The sequence below is a fragment of the Equus caballus genome, chromosome 18 (genome assembly GCF_041296265.1).
Source record: "Equus caballus isolate H_3958 breed thoroughbred chromosome 18, TB-T2T, whole genome shotgun sequence".
Classification (NCBI taxonomy): Eukaryota; Metazoa; Chordata; class Mammalia; order Perissodactyla; family Equidae; genus Equus; species Equus caballus.
The window spans coordinates 41,132,443-41,146,218 of NC_091701.1; positions in this window are offsets into that span (position 1 = coordinate 41,132,443).

Genomic DNA, 13,776 nt, shown 5'->3' on the forward strand with positions numbered 1-13,776 from the left:
TTTGTGCTTCAAAAGATACAAATAAGAAAGTGAAAAAAACAACTCACAGAATGGGATAAAACATTTGCAGATCATGTATCTAACAACAGACTTTTATCTAGAATATATAAAGAATTTACCACTCCAAAGAAAAATTAAAAATGGGAAAAGGATCTAATAGACATTTCTCCAAAGAAGATATGAAAATGGCCAATAAGCACATGAAAGGATGCTCAATATCATTCATTTTTAGGGAAATGCAAATCAAAACCAATAAGAAAACACTTCATATCCATTAAAATGGCTAAAATATAAACAAGAGACAAGTGTTGGTAAAGATGTATAGAAATTGGAACCCTCATACATGGCTGGTGGGAAGGTAAAATGGTTCAGCTGCTTTGGAAAACTGTTTGGCAGTTAATCAAAATGCTAAACATAGAGTTACCAAGTGACCCAGAAATTCGACTCCTGGATGTATACCCAGGAGAATTAAAAACATGTGCTCACACAAAATCTTGTGCATGAATGTTCTCAGAAACACTATTCACAATAGCCAAGAAGTGGAAACAACCTAAATGTCCCTCAACTAATGAAGTGATAAATAAAAAATGTGGGGTATCTGTACATTGAGACATTATTTGGTAATAGAATGACATACCAATATACGCTTCAACAAAAATGAATCTTGAAAATATTGTGTTAAGTGAAAGAAACAATTTAAAAAAACCCACGTTTATGATTCCGTTTATATGCAATAATGAGAATAATACACAAATTCATAGAGTTAGAAACAAATTAGTGGTGGTCTAGGGTTGGGATACTGGGGGTGGGGAAAGAGTTGGAATAGGGAATGACTGCTAATGTAATTTGGGGGTTTGAAAATCTTCTAAAAGTAGATAGTAGTGATAGTGTACAGCTCTAAAAACCACTAAACAGTACGTGTTAAGTGGGTCTATTTTATGTATGTGAAATATATTTCAATTAAGCTATGAAAAAATGCACAATCTGAATTTAATGAGAAAACAAGACATCTACTTTTAAAGAAATTCTATAAAACAATTGGACTATACACTTAAAAAAAAGTCACTTTCACAAAAGACACAGTCTAAGGAAATATTCCAGATTTTAAAAGACTAACAAGATATGACAATTAATGGAATGTGTGACTATACATGAGAAAAATAATTGTTATAAAGAACCATTGGGAAAAAAAGTGACAAATAGTGAAAGAGGACTGCATATTATTAGATAGTAGTATTATGTCAATAGTGAATTTTCTAACTTGCATAATCACACTGTAGTAATATAAGAATATATCCTTGTTTTTATGAGACACATACTGAAATAAAGGTAAGGGGTCATGATGCCTGCAACTATTCTTTTTCTTTTTAATTACTTTTTCTCCCCAAATCCCCCCAGTACATAGTTGTATATTTTTAGTTGTGGGTACTTCTAGTTGTGGCATGTGGGATGCCGCCTCAGCATGGTCTGATGAGTGGTGCTATGTCTGCACCCAGGATCCAAACTGGTGAAACCCTGGGCCACCAAAGCAGAGCACGTGAACTTAACAACTCAGCCACCGGGCCGGCCCCCAACTATTCTTAAATAGTTCAGCAAAATCAATAACAATAATAAATAATAGTATTAATCTGTTGTATATAGAAAGACAAAAATGTGGAAAATGCTAACAGTTATGAATTGTGGTGAAAGGTATAGAAGAGAAAATTCTTCTGTACATTTGAAAGTTGTACTTCTGATTTTTTTAAAAATTATTTTTTAAAAAAAATTGTTTTTGTCTTTCTATAGTCAATTGTATCAATCGTTTATTTTATTATCATGGTTAGAAAAGTTTTACCCACTCCTAGGTAATAAAGGACTTCATCCATATTTCCTTCTAGTACCTATATGGTTTCATTTTTTACATTTCCATTTTTTACAGTTCAATTTGGAGTTTATTCTGGTGTACAGTGTGAGAAACATTTCATTTATAGCTTTTCCTATATGTCTATCTAGTTTATCTCAACAGTTCTTGTTTAAAAGTCCTCCTTTTCCTCCCTGATATTAAATCTTCTTTTTATAAACATGTTTGGGTATACTTTGGGGTTTTCTATTGTATTTCAGTGGGCTGGAACCATTGTTTAAATTATAGTAGCTGTATTATATGTTTTAATATCTAGTAAAGCTAGCCTCCCCTCAGTGCTCTTCTTTTTCAGGATTTTCATGGTTATTCTTGCTTTTCTGTTCTTCCTAATAAATTTTAAAATCAACTTTTCTAGCTATAAACAAAAAAAAACCCAAATGGTATTTGTATTGAGGTTTAAATGTCAATTTATAATTTAACTTAAGAAGAACTGACCTTTTGATGATGTTGAGTGTTATATCCAAAAACATAATATGCCTTTCTATTGGTTCATGTTCTCTTTGGGATCTTTCTGAGGGGGTTATATTTTTTTTCTCATATGGTTTTAGGCATTTTGTATTAAGTTTATGCCTTATTAAGAGCTTTTTTTGTTTTCTACTATTTTTGTTTTGCTATTGAAAATTCATTCTTCTCTTTCATTACATCTTCTAACTGCTTATTTCCGCATCTATGTGAAGGTGATAACTTTTTCATGTTGAGTTTATAGCTGCTATTTAAATTTTCTTATTGTTTTACTAGTTTTTCCATTAAATCCTTTCGGGTTATTTGGATGTAGAATTATACCATCTGCAAAGAGAAATAGTTTACCTCTTCCTTTCCAATTTTTATGGCTGTAAATTCTTTGTCTTATTTAAAACTTCTATGAGAATATCAGGCATTCTTATCTTTTCCTCACTTAGTGGCAAAGCTATTCTTTCTCTATTAACAAAGACATTTAACACAGCGAATTAGATGGATACAAAATTGCAGGAACGGCTAGAGGAACAGGTTGTAATAAGACTTCAAAACTGACTCCCAGAACAAAATCACTGAACATTTTCTTGAACCCACTGGCTAGCAGGAACAGCCAAGAGGAGCAGAAAGGTAGACTCCACTTCACTTCTTCCTTCCAACTTTTGCAGGAATACATCTCATTGAAGGGACATAATGTGCAGCCAGTACCCTAGCAGCAAGGGATTTGGAAAAATGCAATTTTTACCCTCCCAGTCTCTTCAGTTCAAAAAGGCACAAAATAATGTAATTTAGTGGATGTTGAATGGGCCAAACAACTCTAAATCTCTCTGATTCTTCAATCAGAGATAGGAAAAATTAGTATGCATTAGTTAACTAGTCTCCATTTCTACTCAAGATAGGATATAAGGGAGTAAGTTCAAGGTAAAGAATGTGATTGCAACATAAATAAAACATTATGAAGGAAAAACTTTTCTGGTTATAGAATTAAGAAATCCAAGAAAGGCCACCACAAGAGAGAATAAAAAACAAATCAAGGAATTATTTTTCTAGGATAACTAAGGTATAATTTTATCTAAAATAATGTACAGAAAATCGATTCTCCAGATTTCCCCAACTGATTTGATTATAATCCACTGTAGTTTTTTTATTTCCAATATATCAACTTATTAGAGAATATAATAAAACCTTAGCTTTCCTAAGTGAAAGGCTTCAATTACCTCTTATCTACTAGTGTTGTTCAACATATCCAGTTAGGATATGAATCACACTATTAATTTTAGTACAGAAAATTCTACAAGGATTCTGTTCACTTGTTGATTTACTATGTATCTTCCCAATTAGCAACACCAAAATCCTAAGCCTTTTATTAAATTATGAATTATGTCACAATTTCCTCTTCAGAAAATTCTAAGTGTGGACAGTTAATAGTTGACATCAGTCTTTAAAATTCTCTATTTACTCTTGTTCAGAAAAACTCCAGTGGCTATGTTTGGCATAAAGTGCAAGCCTTTTCTTTAAAAATAGTTTTATCTGAGAGGTAGTTTCTCAAGATCAGTAAAATATTTTTATACCATTTACTTGCTGCTTCTGCTATTTTTTCACTAATGTGTCTTGTATATGACTGAAACCGTTAAACAAATAGAACAACCTTTAAAATGAAAGATGTTTTAAAATCCTTTTTCCTTCTAATTCATATACCTCTATTTATCTTCTTCTATGTTATATAATTTTATTACATTTGTCATGTTGGTATGAATAAAATGGGGACCTTAGTTATGTATGTATGTAGGTAGATAGGTATATATGTTCCTAATTTTTGTTATAAGATAATGCACATTATAATATAAAAGAATTGCAAGCTCTCTTCTTCCTGAAAAATACTAAGGAAACCTTAAGAATGAATAGATGTTTAGTAAACTTACTGATTCTAGTGTCATATTTCTTTGTGATGCCTCATAGCTATTTGTGTGTCTGTATATATGTACACAGGACTGTTTAATGTTATATTTTATTCCTTCTAAATGACAATAATAGACCTTTACCATATTAAATATTTTTCATCAAAACGGAAAAATTTAAAATATAAAATCATATTCAAATCAAGCATTCTAGGCAAATTCATAGCGATAGAAAGTAGATTAGAGGTTTCCAGTGGCTGAGGGGAACGGTGAGTTATTGCTTAACGGTTACAGAGTTTCTGTTTGTGGTGATGAAAAAGTTTTGGAAACAGGGAAAGGTTGCACAACACTGTGGATGTAATGAATACCACTGAATTGTATACTTAAAAGTAGTAGAATTTATGTTATGTATATGTCACCACAATTTATTTAAATGGTAAATTTTATGTTATATATATTTTAACCACAGTCTTAAAAAGTGGTCATTCACTGACAAGGAGGGTTATTCCCTTGAAAACTGTTATATTTACTTAACTAAGATGTAAATATTAAATATATCATAGTCTCAGACCTCTATTTCTGAGCTAGATTTTAACTAAGAATTTCACAGATATGTAATAATCTATAATTCATCACAAGTATCTAGAAATTGGCATGGTTTCTTCCTACTGGATAAATCATAATAAATATGCTAAAGCCTTTAAATTTTAGCTGAGTCAAAATACTGGGGATGAAGCACTGAACAATTAAAAACCTAAGACAGATTCCTGAAAGAAAAAAGGTGTCAGCCCTTACTGGATAGAAGCCTTGTACTGTGCAGAAAGGGGATCTTCAATAGTGATATGATATACAGATACCAAAGCTCATATAATCATCAATAACCATGTGCATTTGCCTGAAAAGTAATAAAAATATACAGTATGGGATAAGAAAATTCTCAAGAAATAAAAAAGTTAATTCCTGAGTATATATAGCTCCTCTCATTTTAGAGATAAGAAAAAAACCCTTGTCCTTCCCTAATTTTTTTCTAAGTACTCTTTAAAATACTGTTTGTAACACAGCACAATGATATTTTGTTATAAAGCAATTATTTAAAGATATTCTTAATGTTTTGTGTAGCTATGTTTTTGCTAATTATATGTAGAAGACTAAAAATGACTACTAAGCCATGAAATTAACATAATTTTAAAATGTATCTTTAAAAAGAGACAAATGATCATTCACTTTTTTTTATAGTATCAAAAAGAGGATGGAAAAATCCAGAAGAAGAAATTACAATATATCTGAATTGTTAAATTTTATTTCTGATTTGATATCTATCATTAAACAGGTAGGAGGACAAAATAAACCCATAAAACAACGAATATCACATATTATGACGATGAAGAGTCATTCAAAGAAATTATGGTTTCACAATATGTTATTTGAGCACAGATGACTTTATTTTTAATTCAAAAACTTAATTTTTCCCAAATCCAGATTACCACAACATTTAGAAAGATAAAAACAAGTACTTTTATGGATTTGTTCTTTGTTTTCTCCCCTCTTTTCAGGGAATTATGCTTAAGGCTATATCAAGTTAGTTCTGAGCACAAGAGAAACAACAAATGCTGTATTGTTTACATCTCCACCTAGTGGTCTTAAATTCCCGTTCCCCATGTATTAAAAGATAAATATTTTTAAAAAGAAACTCAAAAAAGTTATCTGACAAAAATTAAAACAAAGCAAAACTTTACAGCTAGGAGAGATATGAATAGATTATCTAGTCTCATGCTGTTCTAACGAGGGGATGTAACGTTACGTCAGGAACTATGTGAAGCCACCAGAAAAAAACATGAAGCATTTTCCTAGAGCATCTATTTTACTTAATGCTGTATATTAAGGCAAACACATATTCTGGAGTAAATGCTTACTAGGAGTATTTCAGTTTGAAAAGCACAGGGTCCAAACTATTCATTCTATAGACAAAGAACCTGATGATCCGAGCAATTGAAGCTCAAGTTTATTCAACCAGATGGTGATAGAATGGTGTCCATAATGCAGATGTTTTATACCTTTTCCATTGCAAAATACAAATCAAGTTCATGAGACACTAAATATTAAGCCAACTGTCAAATTACTACAAACTGGTTTTTCTTGTGTATATAATTTCTTAGATCTTTTATTTTAAACCTCAGAATTTTCCTTTCATTTCAGATCATAGGACACTTACAACCTGAAGCTAACTTGAAATCCTATTCTACATTATTTTCTAAAATTTGTTTAAAATTATAACATAAAGTTGACTTTTTGGGGGAGTAGAGAGTTCTATGAATTTTGACACATGAACAGATTCACGTTACTACCACCACAATCAGAACACAGAAATCTACTATCACTCCCTCCTCCCCAAATCGCTTGTACTATACCTTTGTAGTCACACATTCCCAAATCCCTAGCCCCTGGCAACCTCTGGTCCATTTTCTATCAATATAGGTTTGTCTTTTCAAGAATAGTTTATAAAGGGAATCAAACAGAATGTAATCTCTTGAGAATAGCTTCTTAATTTCAGCATGCTGCCTTTGAGATTCATTCAAGTTGCTTCCTGTATCAACAGCTCATTCTTTTTTATTGTTGAATAGTATTCTGTAGTATTTTATATATTATACGGGATAGTGGATAGTATAGTATACTACAGTATAGTATAAAGGGTAACACCGTAGTTTGTTTACACATTCAGCCATTGAAGAACATTTCGGTTGTTTCCAGTTTGGGGTGATTGTTAATAGAGAGTCCATGAACATTTCTTTCTGGGCTCTTCTCTAACTTTTAAATGCAGGTGATTTACTACGAGAAGCCTTTCCTAAGTCTGATATTTCTTCAGACTGACACAAAAATGCAACTTCCATCAGGGTAAGAATTTAAATAAATACTTTCAATGCCTAAATTACTTCATCATTATTCATGAGTTAGCATTAAGAAGACAATTATTTCTACATATATATGGGAAAAGTGAAATAGAAAGATTGAATAATCAAACTTCTTTTAAACATGGGTATGTATTATAATTTATTTAAAAACCTAGGAAGAGAATGCCAAATAACTGGGTCACAATTCCTTCTTCCTCTGCTCATGGCATACATCAATAATCAATCAAACCACACTTTCCTGTAGAGCCATGATGTGGCCTCAGATGCTCAATGCACACCTCTAGGCTGCCACTACTACATAATCAGAGTTGGGACTCCAGTTGCAATGAATTTTCCATCACTTGTTTAAGGGAAATTATTCTCAACAAACTGCAATCTCTATAAAATTATTTTAGCTTTAGGGAAAAAATAATGTTCTGTAACATTCTTAAGCCAGCCCTGGTGGTCTAGCGGTTAAGATTCAGCACTCTTACCACCGTGGCCCAGGTTCATTTCCTGGTCAGGGGACCACATAACTCATCTGTTGGTTGTCATACTGTGGTAGCTGCATGTTGCTGTGATGCTGAAAGCTATGCCACCAGTATTTCAAATACAAGCAGGGTCATCCATGGTGGACAGGATTCAGTGGAGCTTCCAGACCAGAACAGGTTAGGAAAAAGGACCTGACCAGCCACTTCTGAAAATATTGCCCATGAAACGCTATAAATAGCATTGGAGCATTGTCTGATAGAGTGCTGGAAGGTAAGAGGATGGCACAAAAAGACCAGGCAGCGTTCTGCTCTGCTGTACAAAGGGTTGCTAGGAGTCAGAATGAACGCCATGGCACTGACAACAAGAGCATTCTTAATCCTAGGCCTATTATCTTACAAATGTGTGATTTTTCACAAGACCGAGCAAAAGAAAGACTGATGGGGTAGTTCTGGGCAGCCATTAGTATCAGAATAAAATTCAAAGTATACGGGGGAAAAAAGCTTAATCTTGGAAAAAGGAGAAGGAGGAAGAGGAATTACAGGAAGAAGAAGGCAGGAGAGAAGGTTACAGTCTGCTGAGAAATAGTTAAAATCTTATTTGTCACCCATTCTATTAGACTAATTCTTCCAGTTTTGTGTCTGGCACTTATTTGATAATAAGCCTGTGCTTTTAGGTATTTATTAAACATCAGTGTTAGATTCTAATAGTTAAGTACATGCTTGGACTCCCTTTCTGTATTTCAAGCACATGAAAATGGCAGATAAAATTTTAAAGAGAGGTTGTGGAAAAAATGGCAAAGTAGGAGAACCCAATTTCCCATCCCCCAGAAAGATCAAGGATTGGACAGCTATCCATGAATAAAAACAGTTCTGGGAGACCTCTAGAGTCCACTTAGGAAGTTTTAGGGACAGAGTAGAATAAAACAAACTGAGAATACTTGTACAAGAAGAGAAGGAAGACAACTTGTTTTTCCTGCGTCATTCCATCCCCCAAGTTGCCATTGTTCTGCACCAAGAAGAAACTTCCCAGATAGAGTTCTTCTCACTAGCAAAGGAAGATGAGGGTACGTGACCAGCTTCTCCAGCCTCTTGGGGCACTGTGTGAAGGTACCAGTTGCAGTTTCCCCTCACTCAGACCAGCAAAGCTGAGACATATAGAGACAGCTAGGTACAAGAAAGGAAAGCAGAGGCTATTACTAGCAGACATGCAGTAGGAGTGATCTAGATTCACAGAGACTTGCTCTGTAGACAAACTCAGCAAATTTTGCCACGGACAAGGCTAATGGCCAGCACAGCCTCCAAGGACCCCCTGGCAGATTTCACCAGATTTTGCCCCAAATGAATTAGCATTTGCTAACAACAGCCCACTGCAGCTATACAAGTTTAAGACACTAGCTGCCTGAGTCCCTCCCTGTCACTGCCAGAGCCTGGTAGCCACACCTGTAGCCAGCTTGGGCCTCTGCAGCTGCAAGTGCAAGACATCACCCTAGAGTCACCTGGCTGACCCCCACTGCCTTGGTCAGGTAACAGCTGTGCACCTGCCTCTGGACTGACACCTGTCATCAGCCTCTAATGCAGCTCACACACCCAGAGGGAGTGTGTGTGCCTAAAAGTGAGCACATGGACAGCCAGGACGCTGCAGCTATTAGCAGGTCCAGATCAGGTCTGCCTCCTGTCACTAGCGGGCACCACGGTGCTCACCTGTAGCTAGTCCATCTAGCTATGTACTTGCATGCCCCCAGCCTGACCCCTGTCACTGGCCTCTACTGTAGTGTGCATGCTCAGGGTAAGGGTGGGCAGCCACAAGAGAGCACAGTGACAGTCAGGGCCTCTGCAGCTGCCAGTAAGCCCATAAATGGCCCCAGCTCCTGCTACCTGTCCCTGGCCGTATCACTACGTGAGTGTCTGCAACTGGCCCCCGCCACTACATAGGCACCTGCAGCAGATGCCTCAGCCGACTATGTGCACATAACTGGCTCTAGCCCTCACTGCTGCCTGCCTTGGTCCCTAACTGCTGGACCTGAAAGTGGCACTGAGGATGCCAAAAACCCTTGCAGCCATAGCAGACCCTGTGTAGTGCTCACCAAGGACCACATAGTTGTCGATGCTATAGACTGAGCAGCCTGTGCCAGAGATATCATGCCTTTCCTGGACTCAGTTCTGCCATGTGCCCCCACACGTGGTGCCCGACACCACTAGAACCAAGGTCACAATACAATCCAGCATGCCCCCCATCCACAGACGAAAGGCTTCCCTTACCAAATGAAGTAACTCCACGAAGTCTGGAAGAGGTAACTGCTTCTTCAAATGTGCAGATACCTATGCAAGGCTACAGGGATCGTAAAGAATCAGGGAAACATGCCTACACCAAAGAAATAAAGTAAACCTCTAGCAACTAGCCCTACAGAAATGGAGATCCAGGAATTGCCCAACAAAGAATTTAAAATAATTGTTCTACAGATGCTCAGAGAGCTACAAGAGAACACAGATAAAACAGTTTCACAATATTGGGGAAAACAATACAAAAACAAAATGATAAGTTCAACAAAGAGATAGAAAACATAAAAAGAACCAAACAGAAAATCTGGAACTGAAAAATACAATGAACTGAAGAATTCAGTAGAGAGATTCAAGAGTAGACTTGAACAAGCAGAAGAGAGAATCAGTGAGCTAGAAGGCAGATTAATAGAGATTATCTAATCAAAGGAACAAAAAGGAAAAAAAATGTAAAGGAATGAACAAAGCCTATGGTACTTATGGGACACCATCAAGTGAAATAATGTACACATCACTAGAGTTCTAGAAGGAGAAGAGAGGGAGAAAGGCGTCAAAAGCTTATTTAAAGAAATAACGGATGAGAATTTCCCAAATCTGGAGAGAGATTCAGACATCCAAGTTCATGATGCTAATAGGTCACCTCTGAATTTTAATCCAAAATGATCTTCTCCAAGACACTTGATAATAAAACTGTCTAAAACCAAAAACAGAAAGGATTTTAAAAGCTGTAAGAGAAAAAAAAAATGCTCTCAGACAAGGGAACCTCCATAAAGCTGTCAATGGATTTCTCAGCAGAGACTTTGCAAGCCAGAAGAAAATGGGATGATATATTTAAGTGCTAAAGAAAGAAACTGCCAAACAAGAATACTTTACCTAGTAAACCTATCCTTCAGAATTGAAGGTGAAATAAATACTTTCCCTAGCAAACAAAAGTTGAGGGAATTCATCACCACTAAACATGCCTTGCAAGAAATGCTGAAAGGAGTGCTTCAACCTGAAACAAAAGGATGGTAATTATTAACATGAAAACACATGAACATATATAACACACTGGTAAAGATAAGCATATAGCCAGACTCAGAATACCCTAATACTGTAATACAGAGATGTGTTAACTACTTAACTCTAGTATAAAGGTTAAAAGACAAAAGTATTAAAAGCAGCTATAGCTTCAATAATTTAAGGAATACATAACATAAACAGATGTAAACGGTGACATCAAAAATATAAAAGAGATGGAGTAAAAGAATAGAGTTATTGTATGTGATAATAGTTAAATTGTTATCAGCATAAAATACACTATCATATATACACAAGACATTTTATGTTAGCCTCATGGTAACCACAAAGCAAAGATCTACAGTCGCTACACAAAAAGATGAAGAGAAGGGAGTCAAAGCATACCACTACAGAAAATCATCAATCCACATAAGAGGGAACAAGAAGGGAAAAAGGAACACTAAAACTACAAACAGCCAGAAAATAATTAATAAGATGGCATTAGTAAGTTCTCATCTATCAATAATTACTCTAAATGTAAACAGATTGATGTAAATGTAAGTAGATCCTCTGAGCAAAAGGCATCGAGTGGATGGATGGAGAAAACAAACGAAAGCCAACTATATGCTGCCTATAAGAGACTCACTTCAGCTTTAAGGACACAGATAGGCTCAACATGAAGGGACGGCCAAAGATATTCCATGCAACTGGAAATCAAAAGAGAGCAAGAGCAGCTATACTTACATGAGACAAAATAGACCTTTAAGCCAAAAAATGTTAACGAGAGACAAAGATAGTCATTCTAATAATGATAAAGGGGCCAATTCATCAAGATGATATAATTATCATAAATATATATGCACTTGACATTGGAGCACTTAAATTTATTAAGCAGATAATAACCATGGTAACCACAGGGAGAAGGGAGAAATGGATAATCCAATAATACTAGGGGACTTCAATATTCCATTTTCAACAATAGATAGATTATCCAGACAGAAAATCAACAAAGAAACATTGGACTTGAACCACATCTTAGACCAAATGGAACTAACAGACATATACAGAAAATTCCACCAAATAGCAGTAGAATACATATTTTTCTCAAGTGTACAAAGAACATTTTCCAGGATACATCAGATGATGGGTTACAAAACAAGTCTCAGCAAATTTAAAATTGAAATCATACCAAGCGTCTTTGTGGCTAAAATAGTATGAAACTAGAAATAAATCACAAGAGGAAAGCTGGAAAATTCATAAGTAAGTAGAGATTAAACAACATGCTCCTGAACAACCAATGGATTAAAGAATAAATCATAAGAGAAATTAAAAGAATATCCTGAAACAAATGAAATGGAAGCACAACATATCAAAACCTACGGGATGCTGCAAAAGCAGTTTTAAGAGGGAAGTTTATAGCAATAAATGCCTACATTAAGAAACAAGAAAGATCTCAAAAAAACAACTTTTCTTTATAACTCAAGGAACTATAAAAAGAACAAAGTAAGCCCAAAGTTAGCAGAAGGAAGAAAATAAGAAAGATCAGAGCAAAAATAAGTGAAATAAAGGCAAAAAAAGAGAGAAAATATCAATAAAACTAAGAGGTGATTTTTTTTTTTGGAGGAAGATTATCCCTGAGCTAACATCTGCCACCAATCCTCCTCTTTTTGCTGAGGCGTGAGCTAACATCCGTGCCCATCTTCTTTTATTTTATGTGGGACACCTGCCACAGCATGGCTTGACAAGCAGTGCATAGGTGTGCATCCAGGATACAAATCAGCAAACCCTGAAGTGAAATGCGCAAACTTAACTGCTGGGCCACCAGGCCAGCCCCCAAGAAGTGATTTTTTGAAAAGAGAAATAAAATTGACAAACTTTTAGCTAGACCAACTCAGTATGTGGAGAAAAGGGAACCTTTGTGCACCTCTGAATGTAAATTGGTACAGCTACTATAAAAATCAGTATGGAGGTTCCTTCAAAAAATTAAAAATAGAACTACCATATGAGCCAGGAATCTCATTTCTGGGTATACATCCAAAGGAAATGAACACAGGATCTTGAGGAGACATCTGCAGCCCCATGTTCATTGCAGCAACATTCACAGTAGCCAACATATGGCAATTTGGTGCTTTAAAAACATAAATTTACAGTTCCACATGTCAGAAAATTGAAATGAGTTGTATAATGCAAGATCAAGGTGTTCACAGATCTGGTTCCTTCTGAAGAATCTGGTTTGAGGAAGAATGTTTCTTGCTTCTTCCAGCTTCTAGAGGCTGCTTGTAGTCCTTGAGTCCCCGCCTAATTACTCCAATCTCTGCTTTGTTTTCCCATTACCACCTCCTCCCCTATTAACCCTTTTGCCTCCCTCTTCTAAGAAATCTTGCAATTATGTTTAGTGATCACCCAGATAATTGTCCCATCTCAAGATCTTTAATTACATCTGCAAGTCCCTTTTGCCATATAAGGTAACATTTTTAAGTTCTAGAAATTAGGATCTGGATATCTCTGGGGGGGGCCACTATTCAGCCTACCACAGTAGTCAACGCCTGTCACCAAACTGCTGGCAACCACTGCTCTGTTAGTTCTGTCCCTATAGTTTTACCTTTTCTAGAATGTCATATGAATGCAATTGTTACAGTAGGTAGCCTTTGGAGTCTGCCTTCTTTCACTTAGCATAATGTATATAAGATTCATACATGTTATTGCATTTATCGGTAGTTCATTCCTTTGTATTGCTAAGAAGTATTTCATTGCATGGATGTACCACAGTTTGTCTTTCCTTTCACAAGTTGAAGGATATTTGTGCTGTTTCCAGTTTTTGACAAGTATGTATAAAGCTGCTATAAACATTGATGTGCAGTTTGTAGGGT